This window comes from Cetorhinus maximus, chromosome 15 (genome assembly GCF_964194155.1).
Source record: "Cetorhinus maximus chromosome 15, sCetMax3.hap1.1, whole genome shotgun sequence".
Taxonomy (NCBI): Eukaryota; Metazoa; Chordata; class Chondrichthyes; order Lamniformes; family Cetorhinidae; genus Cetorhinus; species Cetorhinus maximus.
The window spans coordinates 76607966-76631176 of record NC_135893.1 but is presented as its reverse complement, the minus strand read 5'-3'; positions in this window follow the sequence as shown (position 1 = coordinate 76631176).

Genomic DNA, 23211 nt, shown 5'->3' with positions numbered 1-23211 from the left:
GATGTAATGACATGTGTTCATCCGATGGATGGAGTATGCTTGCCGAGGATGAGTATCAGGGAGGTTGACATCGTGACAATTCATAAAGATGATGGTGAGCGGGAGTGTTGGATGGATAGCTGGGGATACATAGAATTGCAGGGATAGAGAGGGATGGGTGCATCTGCAAGGTAAGTGGGTGTGAAGAGTGATGTGCTGGAGTAGGCTTGAGAAGGCAGCGTGAGGGGGTGGGAGTGATGCCCATAACATGATATAGGTTAATATGGCACTGATCTTATTTTGCCAATCTGCTTACGTCATTGAACCCCTTCCTACCCTGAATCTAGACGCGTAAAATCATCTTCCTGCTGCTGACCTCCCTCATTATCTCCAAATACATCCTCTTGATCTCAGTTGCAGGCTTCTTCCTCCTGTTGCTAGGGAAGTGTATCTCTCTCCGAAGCCTGCGAGCCTAGAGCAGCATATACAGGGGAGGCATCCATGAAACAGGGGATAGCCTTTGACTGCCTGGGCTCCATATTCATTTTTGCTTCTCTCTTCCTCCCAACTCCAAACTTGCATCTTTGGATCATCTCTTCAAATACTGGAGTTGAGATCTTGTACATCATCATCATCATCATCATCAAGATACAGCCACTGATTGGATGGGAAACCCAGAAGTAAAATAATAATGAGTTTTTAAAGTGGCTGACAGATGCACTGCACTTATCATGAGTTTCTTGCACTCTATTGGGCTGCTCCGCATCACCCTCCCCACCCCACCACCTGCCCCTCTGCGACGCATGCTTTAAATCAGGGCCTTGATTTGCTTTAAGCCTATCAGAAACAAAGCATGCCTGACTGCAAAGATCATGCAGAGATCAGCCCCAGTACCAGAGGCCCTGATACCTCTCTTAACCAATTCTTATGTTAATGTGAGCCATGTGTTGTGACAATACTTAATTTTTAAAAAAATTACACAATATTGTTTGTTCTTTAGCTCATTCTACTGGATGTTAAAATTATGAAGAAATGGAAAAATCTTTTGAAAGGTTCTTATCTGTTGTTTCATGCACAGCCCTCAGGCCAATCCTATTCCAGGAAGTCAGTGATAGAGCTGTTAAATAATATTTATATTCTGATTGTAGCTCTCTGGCTCTTCATTTCTGAGGGAGCTGAACTGTCTGGGATGGTTCCTGAAAGAGTCAAGGCCAAAGGGAAGACTCTCCCTGCAAAATGTTATCAGTGCATGAAGCGATTTCAATCAGAGAAAGAAAAACAATCCCCTCCCAGGCCTTTTCAACACCAGCCAGTGAAAGTTCATGTGCTGTACCACTATGAAACAATTACCATTTCCGCTTTTTTTTTCAGGTTAATTGCAATCATTTTCTTGGGCCTCCGGGACATGTCCCACCCAAGTTGGCAAAAGGTTGGCTGCAGTTCAAACAAGTGCTGTAAGGCAGTGATAGGAATGGAGTAAAGCATCATGGCCATTGTCTCGGCTTTCACCACAACTTTATTTTCATTGCAAACCATTTTAGTTTGGCTTTATTTTTGGCAAAGGCTTCACTTCAAAAATAACCTGTGACAATAACTTTTGATATTTAAAGGTAGTGAACAAATTCTATGTACTGTGATCCTTTTTTAAACATTCTCTAACATGTCATTGCTGATTGAACAAATCCAGGCCTAGTTAGAAATGGTGAAGCCTAGATGATTTTCATGGAAAGATGAGTTCATATTAACCAGCTCCTGCTGTGAAGAATTTAAAAAAAACAATTTATATACGTGGGAAAATATTTTGATTTTAAAGTAGTTTTTAAATCAAATTCCAAATTCTGTTACTGGTAGACAGTTGTTACGCTAGTAAAAAAACAGGGGTCAAGAGTTTATAATCCCACTATGACAGGCTTGTGGAACTCAGTTCAATACATCTGGTAATTGGTGGGCTAGCATCAGGAAAAATGACAATGCAAGATGTTGACTGATTTTAATAGCCCATAAATATGCCAACCAGCAAAAGCTAACAACACCAAAAGGATGTACAATTGAGAAACAGCCCTCAATCATGGCCTGTGACCAAGGACAGTGAACAAGTTCATTTTATCAGATTTGAAGATTTCTATTGGAGTTTTAGGGTTATGTTCATTTTTTTGTGTGTGTGTAAAAACTGGAAGCCAATTGCCTCACTGGCGTTGTTAAAATGAGATTGCAGTGGGATATGAATTTATTATGTTTTAAGCTGCAGCTATACCCAATTTTACATATAAGATAGTCACTAATAAATCCAATAGGGGATTCAGGAGAAACCTCTCACCCCAAAGAGTGGATAGAATGAGGAACCCACGACCACAAGGAGAGGCAAATAGCATAAAGCCATTTAAGAAAAAGCTAGATAAACATAAGAAGGAGAAAGGAATAGGAGGATATGTTGATATAATTAGATAAAGTAGGGAGGGAGGAGACGTGTGTGGAGCATGAACACCAGCATAGACCCGTTGGGCCAAATGGTCTGATTCTGTGCTGTAAATTCCATATAATTCTATGCAGTTGTATTATAGAGACAAATAGACATTGAAGGGATTATTTTGATAGCTGAGGCAATTATGAATGCTTGGCTGAGTTTCAAAAGATACAATCACTTATCTCAGCAGGAGCTGTGTTCACAGTTTTATTGACAGGTTTAAGAGGTTATTTATGGATTATCTGTCATTATTATGGTTAGTCAATAAATGTTTTTCTGCTTTTACAATCGATTGACCACTTGAGGGGATTTAAACTTTTGTGACTGAATTTTTGGAATGAGAATATTTTTCAGTATGAAGTGTGTTCCAATGGCAGCTTTATTAGATTGTTAAAAGTTTATTTTTATAATGTTCATTTCAAAGACATAACTCCTTAAACCTGCCCATAGGGGATACTCAGTGAGTGGATTGAAGGATACAAGGGCTGGGGGAGGGATGGTGCATAGAGGAGACATGAAGAATGTGAGGGGGCATGGAGGGGGAATAGAGAGGTGGGTGGGGGTGAGGAATTGAGGGTTGGGGACTTAGAAACTATGTTGGAGAGCTGGGCTAAAATAAAGTGGGCCTTCTAACCAGCCTCCCTTGGCACCCGCACTCCTCCAACACTGCCCCTGAAATCATAAAACCCAAACCCTGCCCGCCGAGGTCTCCAGGAGATGAAAACATGATGGATATAGGGAGAAGCAGTGAGTGTGGGTTTGCAAAGTCGGGAAACACCCAACTTCTCGTCCTTACACAATAATTCAGCCTCAAATCCCAGCAGAAAATGGAAGGGAGTGTTTCATTGTAAGTGGAGCAGGGTCACTGTCTTTAGACTGCACTCCACTTCTACCCTCCCTGTCTCCTAGCATTGCAAAATTAATCAACATGCTTCATTCTGTTTGTCAAGGAAAGATTTCAACGTTTCGGAAAGAGCTCCCAATTGCTATAACTCACTTCAGCATTCCGAGAACTCTGCATCGCTTCAACTCTGACCTTGTGGACCCCTGACTTCCTTCACCTCACCAATGATGGCTGTGCCTTCTGCTGCCTAGGCCCCAAGCTCTAGAATTCCCTCCCCAAACCTCTCCACCTCGTTACCTTGCTGTTCTCCTTTAAAGCGCTCTTTAAAACCTACCTTTTTGACCAAACTTTTGGCCACCCATCCTGCTGTGCCTCACTGTGAAGCTCCTGTCACAGTTTAGGTGCTGAATAAATGCATGTTGCTGGGTTTTTTTTGGTATTTTCTAAAAGCACATTATCATACGGCCTGTTTCACTGATGTAGCATCTTCTGGCTCCTGCCTCTGTAATGAGATGCCAGCCCCCCTCCCTCCCAACGAAACACAAACTCCACCTGCCCTGCAGTTGCCATTCCACTAAATGATTGTAGTTGCTATTAATATCTAATGGGCTTTTTTGGAAGAATTGAGTGCTAAGGGCCAGAGTGCAGCCCATTGCCTGATTTCTTCACTGAGTCCATATCTGCCTCATAAAACAATTGCCAGCGTTGAAAAGGTAAATATTTATTTTAAGACTCTCGTCTGTCGAATTGCTGGCCTTTGAGGTGCTTCTGTTGTTGATGTGATTAATACAAAGGAATTGTCGCTATGTCAAACTGAAGGATCACTGCAGGGGAAAAGACGCTCAGAGGAAGAGCAGCTAATGTGCGGTCCAGAAGCTAAATAGCCTGTTTATTTTGCTTTGAGCTCTGGCGGAGCAATGACTTACTGGCTACAGTTTAATTCCTAAGTATTGGATGGATAGGCAATCTGGCTTAGGGAGGAGATTATAACTGGGAGTGCATTCTGGGCAGGTAGATAGAATGAGTGCCAACATTGCTTTTTGCACCACCCCACCCACCCCAACAACCCCTACCCGCACCCCCCCCCCCCCTCCCCACCACCACCCACCATGGCATCAGTTTGACGCTAGGGCTACTTTAATTTTGACCCGTATTTATATCCATTTTCGTGTCTGAAATGGTCATGAAGAGGATGTTAGTTAGAGGCTGGCAGGTAAAGATTGTTTTTTTTCCACAAAAATACAGTTTATTGATAAAATATATAAAAATATATTACAAAACAATTTGACTTGAAAATTACAGGAATAAAATTCGTACAGAATGTTCCACTCTGAGTTGCCTCAATACATTTTCAATACTCTTGATATTTACAATTTACATTCCTTGTCAGGCAGGTAACTGAGGGGTTCTACACAGTTTCTAGCCCCTCGGTGCACTCTGGCTGAAAGGCCTTAGACAGTGACCTTTCCCCATTGCGCCTCTGTAGCAGCTGCCCTGTGCTTTAGTGGGACCCTCAACACCTTGTCCTGGACCTTAATGTGCCAGTCGGCAACAGTCTACTGGCAGGAGAAGATTGGGCAACAGGAAGGATGGGGAATGGCGGTTCAGTTGAGTTCCATAGGTGAGATGATCAGGGAAACCCAGGGCAACATAGACCGAGGCTTTCTTTGTAAGACTAGTTGAAAAAACACTCCTCCTCCTCACCACTCAAAGATGTTTAAAATCTATCTTTTAGAGCCTCTGCTTCCTTGTGGACAGATTTCATGAATGCCATTGGGGGTCTTCATCAATGGTGGATTTATAGTTGGGGTCCTGTGCTCAGTTTCATTTTCGGGACGCACCCCCACCCCCCTACCCGGGACACCCCAGGACCCAAAGGCCGGAGCCAAGAAAATACACAAATTGATCAGTGCTTCTTACACACTCTCTGTGCCCCCACCTCACATCCTCTCCCTTTCCCACCTTGCCTGGGGCCCACTGCTCCCTGCGGCCTCACCTGGGGTCCGGCCTCGCCTGGGGTCTGGTCCCACACCCATGCTTTCACTCACTCCCACTCATGCTCCCACACTCACACCCACACTCACACTCACACACACACACACACACACTCACTCCCACTCACGCTCCCACACTCACACCCACACTCACACCCACACACACACACACACACACACGGCATGGTGTGTTTCATTGTAAATTCGCCCCTGGCCCTCATGACTTTAGCAGAACCTTATTTGCATTAAGACGGCTGCTCGGTCAGGTGGAGCAGCTGAAGGCACAGCCACCAATGATGGAGCAAGGAAAATTCAGAATCAGGGCAAGAGGTCAGAACTGGAGGAGCGCAGATACCTTGGAAGGTTGGAGAGCTGGAGGAGGCTATAGAGACAGGGAGAGCCGGCGTGTTTGAAAACAAGGATAAGTATTATAAAATGAAGCACAGAGTGGCTGCTGAACTTAGGATTGCTTTGGTTTGATCTTTGCATTTATCCACGATAAAGAACTGGGGAGCTGAAATACATCATTAGGCAATTTAGTTTTTTAGATAATAAAACAATATTGTGCTTATAACATTTTGCATAGCTGGACTTACACTATTCCTTCTATTTATGCTAGTGCATCGATAGCAGGCAGGCCTTCCCAAATCTTAACCACTCGCTGCACAAAAAAAATCTTTCCTCATGTCTGAACATTCCGTTGTTAATTATGTTTTCTTCTATCCAAAGGGTCATTTTTTTTCTGTTCATTATTTACTTTTGACACTCTGGCCGGTGAATCTGTTTTTCAGGCGCTAAATGGCCAAATAAGCCATCAATATGGTGGACAGAAAGTGCATGGTTTACTGTTATCACTTTAGTGGAATATATAATAATGAGTGCTCATCATCACTGCAGGAAGCAATGTTATACAGCTTGTGGCACAGCAATAGGAGCTGTGTTGATTCCCCAGTAAGATGTGCATGTAGAGCTCTCCTATAACTTGTCTATAATATTATGAGTCTTTAATGAAAAGAACCAAAACTATTTGATACCATTCATCAGTGTGTGTGGTAAGTCTGTATGAAGGACCCAGTAATACAACAATCACTACGAGTGGAAAATGTGCCATCTGCCATTCAAGGCCCAAGAATTGGCATGTGGTAAAACAGGCATTGGGCAGAATTGTCCCAGAATTGCAGGAAGTGTGGTAGCTGACGTGAAAAAAGGTGTTTTACCCACCAGCCACAATTGCAGATTTTTGCGTCGTATCGCCCGCTTCACGCCTCATTAATCACGCAGCCACCGGAAACTCGCCAGGAAACTCGCCGTCTCGCTGGCTGGCATCCTCTGAATCGCCCGCCACGCTGTTACCTCACTGATTCCTCACTTTGGGCACCATATCTAAACTGCAGCCGCCCACACAGTTCTCGATGCTTACAGCCCAGGGCTGCTCCAGTGAAGACATGGCCCTGAAAACCAAGAAGAGTTCAGTGACCCGTCACTGGAATGTCTTTTCAGAGGCCTGTCATGATGTCCTCTACCCCCGCTCCGGCCGCAGGATGTCCAGCAATCTCACTACTTCGGCTTATGAGGCAGTGACAGTGGTGGTCAGTGCCAATGCTGCACAGAAGAGGTTGGCCATCCAGTGCAGAAAGAGGATGAATGATCTCATCCATGCTGCCAGGGTAAGGCAACCATCTCATCACTCTAAACTCACGCACTCACAACACCATCACACATTCACTGGCATCTCAATCACTGCCAGCTCAAGAGACATCACCGCTCACTCTCACACACACACCCTCACATCTCCATCTAGTCTCATCTCCTCTGGAGACTGCCTCCTCAGCCCTCACCATCTTGAGGCCAGTTGCACAGATCAACACGAGCCCCCCACACACACCCTGGGATACTCCCTTTTCCCAGTACAGCCCTCACCCTGCAGCCTCTTCCTTTACCTGAAGCCACTTCTCCCCCTTCCCCAAGCAAATCCTAGCCCCTCAGCCATTGAAAAGCACCCCCGTCTAATGGCTGGACTGGTAGTGACCCACCCCTGAGCCCCCCCTAAAAGTGAGGTGGTGCTGTCTGTGAAGCCTGGTGCTGATGACTGCAAGTGCTGACCCGGAGCAAGGTGGGCAAACAAACCTCGAAGTCCTGAGTGAAGTGCAGCTCACCAGATGCACGTTGCTTATGTACAGTTGTGAAACATGTCGGTGTGCAATCACGTTGATGTGCCCAGATGATCCAGTGTGGGAGGGTGATTCCGGCGAGCAGGGCTTGTAATGAGATGCTAAAATGTTGAAATTAGGTTCCTGATGTGCGGCAGTGGGAAACGCAGCTCACCATTGACGGGTGGAGCGGACAATCGGAAACTGGTTTTACAACGTGAAACCGATTTTCCAATATTTTCCACTCCCGCCTGCTATGACGCCCACCTCAAAAGGGAGCGACGATTCCATCCATTGTGTCCTAATGCCAAACACCAGGAGTTGAAGAGTCATACCGACTCGAAACGTTAACTGTGTTCCTCTCCGCAGATGCTGTCAGACCTGCTGAGTTTTTCCAGGTATTTTTGTTTTTGTTTTGTGTCCTAATGCCTGTTTGAACCCCCAATGCAAGATTGGCTTGTCTTGAGGCAGCTGGAGCAGTCTGTACTCAGGAAAATCAGGTCCACATGTGGCCTAGCAGGCTGTGTTTCAAGGGGTCATTGCAGGCTGCCACCCCCAAGGTAAGATCTGAAAATATACTTACTTGAAAATTGAGCCAAAGGGGCTTCAACCTCCACCCACCCCTCAATCTCCGCTGCTCCGTCTCGATTACCAATGCTCCCCCACCCATTACCCTCTGTCCCGACTTGGTCACCTCTCCTTTGCATCACCCTTTCCCTCGCTCACCTTCAGGCTGCTCCTGACATTGCAGTGGCCTGAGCTTCAATCAGGCTTCACTGCCAAGCTCCTGCTATTCTCTACAGTTGACAGGCTCCATGAAAATGAAGGCTGAGGCCCAATGTCGGGGGTGCCTCTGGCCTGAACATTCAGCTGAAGAGATTGTTCCCTAAACCACCCGCACAGCCAATTTTCCAGGCATCTTTTCATTACGATTCCCATCCTTGTCTCGTTTTGCTACACAACATTTTTAGCCTTTTCCTAGACCTCATTCAGCATTACCTAGGAACTGGCTGACAGCAGTTACAGGAAAGGATTGCCTATCTCCCACAGAATACTCCCCTGCCCACAACAGCATGACTGAGCAGGAAGCTTGGGGAACTGTGAGAATTCGTAACCCACAACTCAGTGAGATGCTGAATTGAGGATACAATTCTTTTGGACGAGTTTGGATTTCCAATTTGCTCCGCCAACCCTTCTCTCAAAACTTGCAACTAGTGTGTGAGTCAAGTCCCTTGGGCACCAGTTACCCTGATAAAGGGACGATTCCTAGCCTGTGAGCTCAGAGTGAGAACATTGACTGATCCTGCCCATTGTCCTGCCAGTGCATTCCTTTCCAATGATGAACTGTAAGATGGTTATTGAGGGGTCACCTGACTTTTTCAGCTTCAACAGCCTGGCAAACTTCCTGGAAAGTTCCAAATTGGATTATAATGGGCAAGGATCTGGACATGCCTAAACAGAATGGCTATTTTTAAGGCTTACTCCAAAACACAGGGACAATAAACTCCCAGAATCACTGACTCGGTGCCTGCCATGTAACGAAGGAAGACAATCAAGACTGAGTATCTACAATGAAGTGCTAAAGACCACTATCTACCTTCTGTTGTATATCAATGGCTTTTGGCCATGTGATTGAAACTCCTTCTTTATGAAAGAGCACCATGTGATTTTCATTGTGTATCAATGGACATTCATCATGTGATTGAAATTACCCTCTGATTTTGAAATCACCCTCTGATTTTGAAATCCTTTTATCCACAAACTGAAAGAGAAGCCGGGCAGTCTGCAGAACACCAGCAACAATATCACAGCGCACTGTAAGGCAGTGTCATCTTGCCTTTTTAAGACCTGTGGGGCTTAAAGTCAAAAGCCTTCTCCAACCTATTTCAAATAGCGTTGAGTTCGCCTGTAGGAAATTGGACCTCCGCTTACAACAACCTTCAGGGCCTGTCCACACGACTTGCTGAACATTCTTTTCTTTGAAGGAACCTTACAGTTAATCCAGGGTTGACCCCAGCCAACTGAACATACCTGAACTTCAATTCCAGAGTGGGAAAAGCTCCCTCTTTCACTGGACTCTCAAAGACAAGTGAACTGCTAATTATTCTGTTTGGCTTTAATACTTACCTTTCTTAGGTGAGTGATGTGTGATTGATGTAGTGTTAGACTTTCTGGGGTGAGTGTGAATAAACAACCCCCTTGTTTAAATCCATGAAAGTCTCCTGCTGGGAGACTTTTTAATTGACCGCATGCCAAAAACATACATCAACCTTTTCAAAAATTAAATTGCACTGATTACAGACAAAGAAAGGGAATTGGGAGTTTCAGTCTGTTTCTCTCCTCTGTCCGTAACACCACATGGACGTCCACACCTGTGAATCTCATGGTTGCTGCCTGAAATTCTCCCCTTCCACTGCAGAGTCATCGCTGTCACTCTGACTGAGATCAGCCAAGTCCACACTGACCTGAGATGGACTCTGGCTCCGTATTAAACCATGTTGGAGTTGGCTGCTGAGGTTTGTGAGAGTGGAAACCACTTTTTAGCCCCCTTGAATCTTGGAAGGGAATCCCTCCCCTTTGCCGGTCTAGTTGCTCTTTATTTCTTTGTTTGGGAAACGATTTTTCAACGTTATTTGTCAATTGAAAAATATGCTGCAGTGGACTTTAATTCTAAAACCAAATGTTTCAGCAGTTAAACCATCCATCTGCTGACAGAAAATCGAAAGAAAGGCCTGACGGTTGCAGTGTCAACCTTAGTGCAATTGCCTGGTATTTTCTGTGCCAGGTATGCCAATCCTAGTTTATCTCGCAGAGCTCAGCTTTGAAAGCAGAAGTATCTGTAACAGTGGGAACAGGGAAACAAGTATGCCACTTCATGCAAAAGGAATACGTGCGCCAGATCATTTTTGAAACTGACTAACAAGATTATCAGTTCAATGCACTGTGCTCTCTAATGCAGATGTTGTTCCTTTGAACTGGATTTATTACTTTTCTCAATGTCTGCATGACTGAAAAATATTTTGTAAGGTCAAGATTGCTAATTGAAATGGAACTAATTGTACTGTCCATATAATCTGGGGATTTGGCACACTGCTGAGGCATAACAGCCACCCAACTAACAGTATTGGCCTTGTACTGGCTATACAAAGATACAGTAAATGAGCAGAGGCCTACAGCATGCCTTTAATAAGCAAGCATCTGTTTCCTGTTCTGCTGTATTTACGACATTACGCATTGTTGGTAAATGACAGATACCCACAGAGTATGCTACAGCCACTATCAATAGCCCCTTTTATGAATGTGCACTTCGATCAACGGTCTAAATAATTAGCAATTTGGTAAAAATGCTTTCTTGGTTGTCACTGTATGTTGCTGATTGTTAGAGTTTACAATGAGCTCACAGTAACCATGCCCACAGCCAACATCAATTGCCCAGAATATCTGACCATATTAATTTCCTGGTATAATGAACAAAATGGTATGTACTCCATCTTCGTGGCATCATTGACTGAAGCCACAGTGGCAAGAGAGAAGCTTTGCAAACAAGTAAATGTATTGGTGACTCTTAAGTGCCGTTATTGATAGAGATTTGGGGGAGGTGTTGTTTTGTGGTGATACAAGTAGGGCATATGTTGCAGGAACAAGGATGCAGCTGCTAATGATTTGTTTCTTGGGCTAAATAGAGAGATTTATGAATTTACAAATACTAAAATATAAAGAAAAGTAAATAATACAGAGGAGCAAAGGAAGCTGAAGGGCATATTGATATGACAGTGGGATGGGCAAAAGAAAAGTGGCCAACTGAATATCACATCAGTAAATGTGAGGTAATTTATTTTAGTAATGTATGGGTTCCCTGATTTTTCTGCAGTGTTTAAGATTTGGTATGCTAGATGCTAGAATTTGTTACACTAATTATAGAAATATCCAAAGTGTCGATCGAAGCTTTTCGTCTTGCACTCATCAGGACAGTTCGCAAGAATACCAAAAGTAAAAGGAACAACAATTTATGCTGCATGAGAGAAGTGACTGCTAATTGGCGAGTGGACTCTGATTGGTAGAGGTGTTGCCATGGAGAATGCACCAGGGAACAGGTAACTGTCAAGCTTTTGTTCACATTCATACCAAGCAGGCTGACTCTGATTGGTCAAGGAATTGTCATGGGGAATGAACAAGGGAATAGCTGCCTCCCAAGCTTTTGTTTAGTTGAAAAATAAAAGTTTGGCATTCTCGCGAAAATCTTCAACAGCATGTCTCTTTTTTCAGCAACGCTCAAGTTCTGTATTACCAAACAACTAAATATCCAAGGGTTAGTTCCTTGTCGTCTAATGAGGAATGGTTGAATGTTGGCAATCGATATGGATGTTGGTCTGCCAGGGCATAAGGACGGCATATGATTCCTATACTGGGGCGTAATAATTAAATTTTCACTGTTGGTAATACTAATTGCATTATGCCAGGTTAATCCAGGGAAGGGTACATATGTAAACCATGACTGTAGGGGTGAGAAAAATGCCAATTCTGATAACGTGCCTATCGCTCCTTGAAGGAAGGAAGGGAAAGGAGAGGAGAAACCTATATCCATTTATCTGAAGGAATACAGGAAGAGGCAACACAGCATTAATTCTTCCCATGTTGTGGAAACATGCCCCATCCTTATCTAGTGATACAGTGGAGAAAGGGAGCAATATATCCAGCACTGCTCCATGGCTGTGGGCCCAGAGTCACATCACACCAGGCAGGGGCATTAGTGAACTAGATGGGTTTTTGCAATAATTGACAGTGGTTTCATGGTCACTATTACTAAGACTAAATTTTTAATTCAAGGTTTTATTGAATTCAAATTCCACCATCTGCCATGGCAGGATTCGAACCCAAGTCCCCAGAGTATTACTCTGGATTACTAGCAGAGCAACAACACCATTGCCTCCCACTGATCTAATGGAGCTATGCTTTTGACTTTATCAGTCCCTGAGAACTGGGCATTCAGAGCTGAAAATGGAATCTGAAAATAAGATAAATTGTCATCTCTATAAAAATAGGGAATAAGTTTCCATGGGATTCTTCAGCTTGCCCACTGTAACTCTGGTCAAAGGGCCATGGACCCCAGAGAAATTGTGCTAGTGGAGCCCAAGTGGTTTTTACAGGAGTCATTTTTTTTATTCCTTCATGGGATGTGGGTGTCACTGCCAAGGCCAGCATTTGTTTCCCACTCCTAATTGCCCTTGAACTGAGTGGCTTGCAGGGCCATTTCAGAGGGCAGTTAAGGGTCAAGCACATTACTGTGGGTCTGGAGTCACATATAGGGCATACTGGATAAGGATGGCAGATTTCCTTCCCTACAGGGCTTTAGTGAATCAGATGGGTTTTTACAACAATCAATGATGGTTTCATGATCACCATTATTGAGGTTAGCTTTCTAAATTGTGTTGTCATGGCAGACAAGGGGAGAAACCCCGCCCCCACCCCCAACAACTCATCCCATACGTCTTGTAAGGGCCAATAACACTTGATGGACGCTAGAGCACATCCTTCTGACTCTTAAAGTTGCACCAAGGTGAAAAGCTCAGACTCAACACGATGAGTGTTGATTGTTCCTCAGGAGAGATATATTAGCTGTGATGATGCACCATCTAAATTCACCAGAATGATACCAGGGCTTCAAGGGTTAAATAAGGCCAGGTTAGAGTTAAAAAAGGTTGGGGCTCATTCACTTGAGATGTTTATAGCAGTAAAAAGTAACTACAGTAAAACTATTTCCTCTGATGGAGGAATCCAGAACAAGTGGACATAACCTTAAAATTAGAGCTGGAGCGAAATCTGGAATAATCTTTTCATGGAATTTTTATGGAAATCTGGAACTCAAAAGGCCCAGTTAACTTTTTTAAAACTTAAATTGATGGCATATCAAGAGCAATAGAACAAAGGCCATGATTTAATAGCAGAATAGGCTCAAAGGGCTGAATGGTTTGCTCCTGATCTGTTTCTAGCAGGTGATTATTTATTATTAATGAGTCTTCTTCTTATCGTGTCCTCGGACAGTCTATACATGGCCCAGCCAGAACTGGACATATTTTTGCGCCTTGTCGTTGAATTCGGCAAGATCTGCAACAGTGCAGGGTTCCTCTAGCGATAGGCGTTGCAGGAGATGTTGCATAGTCTGTGGCTCAGTTCCACATTCACAAGTTGTCGGGCTGGTTGTATATCCCCATTTGCTTAGTGACACCTTTGAACGACCTACACCGGTCTTAAGTCTGTTAAGGCACTTGTTGCCCAGTTGCAATTAGCTCCTGGGAGAAGGCTTTCATCCGGTAGAATTTCCATCGCTGGGGGTTGTTCGAGACTGGCGAGCCAGTCTTTCCACAAGGTGATGCGGGCTTCAGATGGGGTTGATTGTAATGGAACAACACTGTTCATGAAGCTCTTCCTTGACTTTAGGCAGCTGGGTGTAGGTGTATGACCATGTAGAGGGTACTTCTCATCTGATGTTTGACGGAGTCGCTCTTTCTTGCTGGCTACCGTTCTTCTTATATCAGGGGGAGCGATACCAGCCAGGATATATAGGCTGTTGGTGTTTGTTGGTTTCAAACAACCTGTGATAAGTCGGCAGCTTTCATTCAGAACAGCATCCATCTTCTTAGCATGAGTAGATCTTTCCCATGCAGGGCAGGCGTATTTGGCAGTGGAATAGCAAAGAGCAAGTGCACTGGTTTGCAATGTTTTCGAGCTTGCTCCCCATTTTGTGTTAGTGAGCTTATTCAGGATGTTGTTTCATGCGCTCACTTTTGCCTTTGTCTTTTCGATATGGTTCTTGAAGGTGAGGCATCTGTCAAGGGTGACTCCTAAGTAGATAGAGTGCTCGCAATGCGTCAATGTTGCTCCACACCAGGTTACTTTAAGCTGGTGTTTGGCTTCACGGTTTCTGAGGTGGAATGCACAAACTTGCGTCTTTGATGGGTTTGCGCGAAGGTGGTTTTCTCCATAGTAGGATGTTAGTCCCTCCAAGGCTTCAGAAGGCGTTTTCTCCACGGTGTTAAAATCAGTGCTTTGGGCAGTGACACATAAGTCATCGGCATATATAAAACAGCGTGTAACACCGTCTATAGGTTGGTCATTCGTGTAGATGTTGTACAGCAACAGTGCAAGCACGCTTCCCTGAGGAAGACCATTCTTCTGAATACGCCACCTGCTGCACTTCCCACCTAGTTCAACACTAATGAGTCACTGGCATAAATAGTACAAATGGTAATTCATGGTATTGTAATGAACGTTGAAATTTACAAGAATGTTACCTTTTCAAATGTACTTTAAATCAAAGGAAAACAGAGAATTCCAGAATACCTCAGTTTGGAGTCTTTTTTTGATATTCTTTCATGAGATGTGAACATCACTAACAAGGCCAGCACTTATTGCCCACCCCTGAACTGAGGGTAGTTAAGAGTCAACCACATTGCTGCAGGTCTAGAGCCACATTTAGGCCAGACCAAGTAAGGACAGCAGATTTTGTTCCCTAAAGGACATTAGTGAACCAGATGGGTTTTTACAACAATCAGTGATAGTTGTCATGGTCACCATTACTGAGACTAGCTTTAAATTCCAGATTTATTAATTGAATTTAGATTCTACCAGCTGCAGTCACAGGAATTGAACCCATGTTCCCCAGAGTAGTAGCTTACATTACCACTACACCATCTCCCTGCATATTGAAAGGGTAAATAAGCTGTCAGTTGAATGGCTAAACTTTGGCCTAGCAAAGGGTAGCTATTCTTTTCAAGGCTGAAGTTTGCCAATTAAAAAAGCTCAAGAATAAGTGGTGCGTTATTATTTTGCTTTTTCTCAAGAAGGATTCTGTACTTAGATAATCTAGCTCTGATTCAACTAAGTTACCCTGCATGCTCACCACTATAGGTAGAATAAACCAGCTTAATGATTCATTTGCGTTTCAGTTCACCTTCAGAAAGGTTGAAGAATTGTGCCTGAGGGCACATGTGAAAAACAAATTTTCACCCTTGAGTCAGGGGTACAGAGTTGAGAAAATTCCCAACTCCGCAAACCTGATTCTGGAGAAAGTGCTCCGAATCTTTGGATTTTTGTTCTGGGGGATGAGCAGGGGTGAGGGGGGTGCTGTGCGGGTGTTAATGGGAGTCGGGCCCACCGCCCCCAGAAAGAGTTCAGGGCTGCCGGGTGCTGAGGCAGGTTGTTTAAAATGCCCACCTTGGCGCTCTGGGACTTTGCACCACTGTAAAAAAAACTATATATAAAACCAAGATCAGCCCTAAAGCTCTCACCCCTCATATCCTTCACACACTCCCCATGCCCCATTGATGCCAACTCATGTCACCTAATGCCCCCCGTCCAACCCTTTATACACCCTTTATAGTCCCTATGCCAACTTAGTGCCAACTTATGCCAACCCATGCCCTCACCAACCATCCTTTGCCCATACATCCTTAATGTCAACTCTCTCAGTATCCAGCATGGGCAGACCTCAGCAGCCATTCTGAGATAAAGTAAAATAAACTTTTAGGTGTATATTGCAGACTTTACTTTATTTTAAAAAAGCATTCATTGACAAAAGCCCATTCAATACATTTAAATTCCTTGAAATACTTAATTCCTTTTGGAAACAAACATCTCATTCAAGTACTTAATCCTAATGAAAAAACGCATTTGTATTCATAGCCCCAGATCAAAGACTTGGAACTGTCGATAAAACTGTGAACTTACAAGACCCCACTGTGATAATGATAGGTTAAAGAATCAGTCATGCAGCACTAATCTCATAATGATAACCCGCAGGCTTATATATACATGCAGCCAGTGAAATTGCATGCATTTTTTTTCAACTGCAGAGTGGTGTTTTTGCAAAAAAATTAAAGAGCTTGGGAATTTAAATGCCTTGACAGCTTGACAGTTCCATTTAGTCAATTTTACACACTTCATGTCTAATTTTAGAAATCCCAAAGGACACATGATCTCTCCCAAAGGGGCATGACCTCTCCTAAAGGGCACTTTAATTCTCCCAAAGCAGTACCTGGACCTCTCCAAAAGGGTACCCTACTTCTCCAAATAACTCCAGCAGTTTTAGACCTCTTGCTCAAATGCCTAAAGCCCACAAGTCATGTTTTGGACATCCCACTAACAAAAATTGGATCAGTTTTGAATCATGGATGTGCCCTCCCCCACCCAGCAAAATGGTAGTTGCCAGGTTTGAGGGTGGGACTTCTGGAATCGGGGCTTTGGTACCATTTTGACTAAGTTAGAGACCCCTTCGGTCCCCCTGAAAATCTGGACCACAATCTCCAGTTCAGGTCACAATGGAGATCATACTATTACACTTCAGAGTTATGCCATTTTACTGCCAGAAATTGGGCAGTACAGACACACTACTGAATGGAAGATGCTTTGGGTCTCTTACTGGAGAGGCAAGTGTTATTGTACCCTAATGGATACCTAAGGCAAATCTAAAACTTGTAAGTAATGCACTAAATCCTGTACAGGGAGGCATGTTCAATCTTCTCCTGATAACAGCCAATAAAATGCCCTAACCAAGTTACGGAAGGAGTGATTGCAAGTCCCTGCTGATGGCCAGGGCCATTACCTTGGACAAAGTGTAGATGTTAGGATACAAATTCTTCTGCTCCTCAGAGATGACAGGCACCCCACTTAACAACATCAGCTAGGCACAGAGTGCAGGAGCATCATCATTTATGAACAATTTGTGAAAAAACATCCTGTCTGCTTGATGGCTCAACTAGTGGAAGTCTAGAGAGCTGAGTTATAAAACCAGGAAAGGCCCAGCTTCTAAATGAGCTTATCTCAGCTAAGGCAGCTGGTGAAGTAGTACAGGTGGCCTCACTATGAGACAGGGGAAAGTCAGCCAGGAAAGTCCTTTTACTGAAATATAATCGGCAAATGCTGGAAATACTCAGCAGGGCAAGCAGCATTTGTGGAAAGAGAAGCAAAGTTAATGGCCTGGATTTTCCTGGCAGGGGATTCAACCTCTTAAACAGAGGAGAAGGAGGAAAGGAGGGGAAATTAGTGCAAAAAATATGCAGAAAGTCTTGTGAGATAAATGAAGATTAAAACATCGTTTGAAAAAGTAAGAATGATGATGTGTACATTGATTTAAAACTAACAGTGAATTGTACAAGTTCTCATGAGAAAGAAACCATACTATCAGTATACAAACACTACATTGATTGGTTAATCCAGTGGCTAATGATTGGGTTAGGTGTATAAACATTTCTGAACATAAATTTACAATATTTTGCAATAAGTTACACATGCGGGCCTGAGATTTTCCTTCGTTGGGCGCGCACGATCGACGTGCCCGGAAGCAGACGGGAAATGGGCCTCTGGCCGCAATCGGCCCCTGACCGCGATTTCAGCCAGCCAGCGTGAAACGCGCACCGAGAAATGCTCAGCACTGCCGGGGTGGGGGCAGGAAGAGGCCAGGCGCTGACCTAACTGAGGGTGCGGGTGAGCATTTCTAGTGAGCTGCCTGAAGGCAGACAGCTGCCCCAGAGGGAGCTGCAGACCTCCACTGAATAAAGGAAATGACAAAAATGCTGCAAAACATGTCCATGCAGCACAATCAAGCAGCTGGAAGCATACCTCATAAAAAGACCAGTCCCTAGATATCTCTTTTCATTTTATTTCTCCTCAGAGATTTCACCCCACCCTGGATCGAGGTTTGAGCAAAAATGTGAATGCTGCCTGGGAGAATGGCCCATCCGCCATCCATAAATGTGGACGGGTCACGTAAAATCACTGTTAATGGCATCGTTAATGGGCTTAATTGTTGGCAGGCTCGCTTCCGACTGCTGCGCGTGCCCGCCGGGCGAAATATCGGCAGTGTGATGACGTCGGGACGCTCGCCCGACATCCTCTCGTGCTATTTTACACCCATCCAGGCCGGTGCGCGTACCCACTCACGGGACCTAACATTCTGGCCATGGATTCATGTTGCTCCGTTTACCGAATGTGCTGCAAGAAATGAAAACTATACCAGTAATCAGACACTGAGTACAACTGGTGATCTAACTGAAGGTCACCCAGCAGCTCAGCGATGTAGCTATTGAGGTGCAGCGTATTTGTCTAATGTGAAGGCCTGGAGATAAGCCAAACATCAGCCATTTCAAGAAGAGTCACTTGACAGGCAATGCTTTGCTCCAGCCGTTCAGTCACTCAGTTGTCCCCAAACCATGGTTTCCACCAGCATGGAAGCCTCAACTTTGACCTTACTTTATTGCATAGCTAAATAAGGATGCTTGTAGCTATGTGAATTCTTTACAGTGCAGTCAAAAAGAATATGGTAAATGGCCAACTAACCATTACTTGGGACAAAAACAAAAAGCTAAAAGCTACTGCGGATGCTGGAAATCCAAAACAAAAACAGAATTACCTGGAAAAACTCAGCAGGTCTGGCAGCATCGGTGGAGAAGAAATCAGTTAACGTTTCAAGCCTTCACGGCCCTTCGGCAGAACTGAAGCATAGTTAGGAGAAAGGAGAAATATACTTGGGACGCTGAATCGCCACTCAAGCAATCACACACCCGAGAGTGATCTCAAATGACAAACTGAATGACTGCAGCTTGCTGTGTTGGGGGTGGCTGCTTCACTTTTATTTTCTTCTATCCCTCTTTTGGTAAACATGTCACTTCACACAAACCAACACAAACACTCCCATGATTCCAAAAGCCCTCAGCCAAGAAAAATTAGATTGTTATTTCCTGAAGGTGTTTTACTAGAGAAGAGAACTTGCTTCTAATCTCTTTGGATGTAAATTCCAAACTCAGATTTATCTTTTTTCACTCGGAACCGTTGTGTGGGTGGAAAGTGCTTTCTCTACCCTGAGGTCAGAAATTCTAAACATGCAGACCTGACCCTGTGCTACCTGCCCCTCATTAAGATATAAAAAGCGGCAGACTGTGGAGCCCTGTGTAAGCACTGATAGGGGATTCTTTGTCAACCGGCTTCCTGTGTGACGGCCCCTTAAAAACACGACCTAACCTCTTTTACAGCCTCCCTTTTTTAGATGAAAGGCTAATGGTTTTATACAATGGAGGAGATATTAATCCAATCGATGGTTCAGAGAAACACCTGCTGACAGAATGCTTAGATCCCCTTCAAGCCGATAAGGCAGATCACATCATTTTGGGTGTGTACTGCTTTCACAATGCAATTTAGTTCATAATAAATAAACACCCCAGTCATTGTATTTATTTGCCAGCATAAGGAACAGTTTTAGCTGCATGCTCTGTCTTTGGAACCTAATGCCAGTGATGTAAACCCTCTGATACCCCAAGATTTACACATCCACACTCCTGGACATGTCTACTGGGGTTAGATCAAACTTTCTAATGGATGGTTACCGAGCAGAGGGACGGGTTTTTTGCAGCACAAAGCTCCTTAGCATATATCTCACCAAACTGCTGTTTCAGAGGACATGACTTGACTGCTATTATGCTGAAGTTTAGTGTTGTTAGTGCACCATTATGGAGATTCCACCCCCCCCCCCACCCAACCCCCACTATTGGAGTTTGGGCCCACCTGCAGCCCTCCCCACCTGACTGAAAGTCTAGCTTGTCAATCAGACTGACTGGGAGGGGAACCTGTCAAAAAGACACACACTATGGAGTCAAAACTCCAGGTTTCCCATCCAAACTCCTCCCCTACGGCCTACACAATCCACCCCTGTCAATGCTCAGGCCTATGGTACTAGGCTGGTGATCAAAAGGCCTAGACTAATAGTTCTGAGAATGTAAATTCAAATCCCACTATAGCCGTTTGAGAAATTTTAATTCTGTTTTTTTTAAAATGTGGAAATAAAAAAGTCCTGGTTTCAGTAAATGGCTTTAGCTGTTGGGTTGTTGTAAAAGACATAACTGGTTCATTAATATCCTTTAGGGAATGACAACTGCCCCCTTTACCCAGTCTGTCTTAGAGACATCTCCAGTTCCACACCAAAATGGTTGACTCTTAACTGCCCGAACTGCACCAAACCTTTACCTGCTGTTCAAAGAGAAGGTGCACCATCAACCTCAATCAGTGCAACTAGGAATGAGCAATAAATGCCAGATTTTCCAGTAATGCCCACATCTGAGAATCAGCAAAACACACTGACTAGTTCTAGCCCTTTGGTGGACATTTACCAGCATTTTCATTGTGCTAAGTGGTAGCACCTCCCATGGAATGCATTGTGCAACCTGTGGCAACACTAGAAGAAACTTGCTACATTCACTGAGTCAACGGCCAGAGACCAGTTTTTGACCAGGTAACGAATTCAGGAAGTTACTATGGTGCATGGGAACCAGTGGCACTCATGAGATGTTGGGTACAATGTAAAAACAGTTAATGACTATTGTAGCTTCAAATAATCCATGCTTGGCTCACTTGTACCATTATAGGTAAAGGTGCATTTGATTACGGCCTAGGCTGACACTGCATTGCAATACTGAGGGAATGCTGCATTGTTGGTGGTGCTGTCTTTCAGATAATACATTAAACCGAGGTCTTGTCTGCTCTCCTTAGTAGATGCAAAAGATCCCATACACTATTTTGAAGAAGAACAGGAGAGCTCTCCCCTCTGTCCCAGCCTATTCTATCCCTCATCCAACATCATTAAGGAACAATGACCACATTGCTATTTGCGGGAGCTTGCTGTGCAAGCATTGCCTGCTGTGTTTCCCACATTACAATAATGGCTACACTTCAAAAATGACTTAATTGACTGTAACGTGCTTTGAGGTAGCCTGAGATTGTGAAAAGCATTACGTGAAAATAAATGCAAGTTTTTCATATATAAAAAACTCAGTTAATAGATCACATCTATTGTGACACTACATCTGCTTTGATACTCAGCATGGACTTCCACTTACAGAACAAACTTTTAAACCGTATCAATATAAAGTTATTACAAATATTTCACAACTTAGTTACAACGATCTGTTATTGTGCTCGGATTACGGTCTGTTGCACCTATCCCTGAAGGGATGTTGTGAGTGTGATGAAATTGTGGGGATTTCGTTCATCCTCCCTTTTTGTATTAATTAACCTATTTAGTCAAATTAAATTGTTGGAGCCAAAACATTATTCACACTGCCTCATTTACTCTTTATTTCAACACTTTGTTCTATCTTCATCTTCTCAACATCTTGCAGTTTTTGGTTTGTTTTCAGTTCTTTATCTCTACCCATCCAATCTTCATTTCACATTCGCAAGCAAACATTTTGGCCCTTCTGTTTAAAGTATTTTGAGATTGAAAATTATCACACAAGGTGGGGGTGCGATCCCTCGGAGCATGAACTAACAAGTCATTGCGCATTTCCAAAGAACTACAGCAGAGAAGATCAGCTCTGACAGTGTGGGTGGACACCCCGTGCCAGTGGCGCTGAAGGTCACAGTGACCCTCAGCTTCTATGCCTCTGGCTCTTTCCAGGGCTTAGTGGGGGATCTGTGTGGAGTGTCAATCAGCTATCCACAGTTGCGTCAAGCCGGTAACTGAAGCTCTGTTCAGGCAGGTACTGACCTTTGTTCTTACCATACGGACGAGGCCAGCTGGTCTGAGTGAGCCAGAGGCTTTGCAGCAATTGTTGGGTTCCTCTGCATCTAAGGTGCCATCGACTGCACACATATGGCCATCCAGGTGCCAGTGGGTCAGCCGGGTGTCATCATCAACAGGAAGGGATTCCACTCCACACACGTGCAGATAGTGTGTGCTCACAGGATGCTGATTCTGCAAGTCTGTGCAAGGTACCCAGGCAGCTCCCATGAAGCTTACATCCTGAGTCACTCCCAGGTGCCGGGGCTCTTCAGTGCTCCAGCCCGACTGGATGGATGGCTGCTGGGTGACAAGGGCTATCCATTCAAGAATTGGCTTATGACGCCTCTCCACCAGCCAAGGATAGAGGCAGAGAAGCATTACAATACTAGTTATGGCTCCACAAGGGCGGTGGAAGAAAGGACCATAGATCTTCTCAAGATGTGCTTCTGATGCCTGGACCATTCAGGGGGAGCACTCTAATACCCTCCAGAGTGGTGTCACTGATAGTGGTTGCATGCTGCACTCCACAATCTGGCACTGGCAAGGGGGGACCCACTGGAGGAAGAGGATCTTGACGCAGCTGCACTCAGGCCACAGAGGATGAATCCAGTAATGAGTCAGAAGAGGAGCACGGTGAGGAGAACGCTGAGGGTGTGGAGGCAGACCGTGGTAACCTCCAGGGAGACAGAGACACCAGGGATGCCTTGATCCAATGCTCCTTCAGCTTGGCTACCAAAGATCAGCTTCAACTGCTTGCCAGGGCACGCATACCCTCATGGATCTCCGCCAGATCATCTCACAGGACATGCAGAATGTGCCGCCTAATGGACGAATCAGAATCACAGAATTGTTACGGTGTAGAAGGAGGCCATTTGGCCCATCGTGTCCGAATCAGCTTTCTGAACATTTTAACTTAGTGCCAATCTCCTGCCTTTTCCCCGTCACCCTGCACATTGTTTCTATTTAAATAATCACCCAATGCCCTCATGAATGCCTCAATTGAACCTGCCTCCACCACACTTCCAGGCAGTGCATTCCAAACCCTAACTACTCGCTGTGTGAAAAAGTTTTTTCTCACCTTGCATTTGCTCCTTTTGCAAAACACTTTAAAACTGTGCCCTCTGTTTCTCGTTCCTTTTACACATGGGAACAGTTTCTCCCTTTCTACTCTGCCTAGACCCCTCATTATTTTGAAAACTTCTATCAAATCTCCTCTCAGCCTTCTCCTCTCC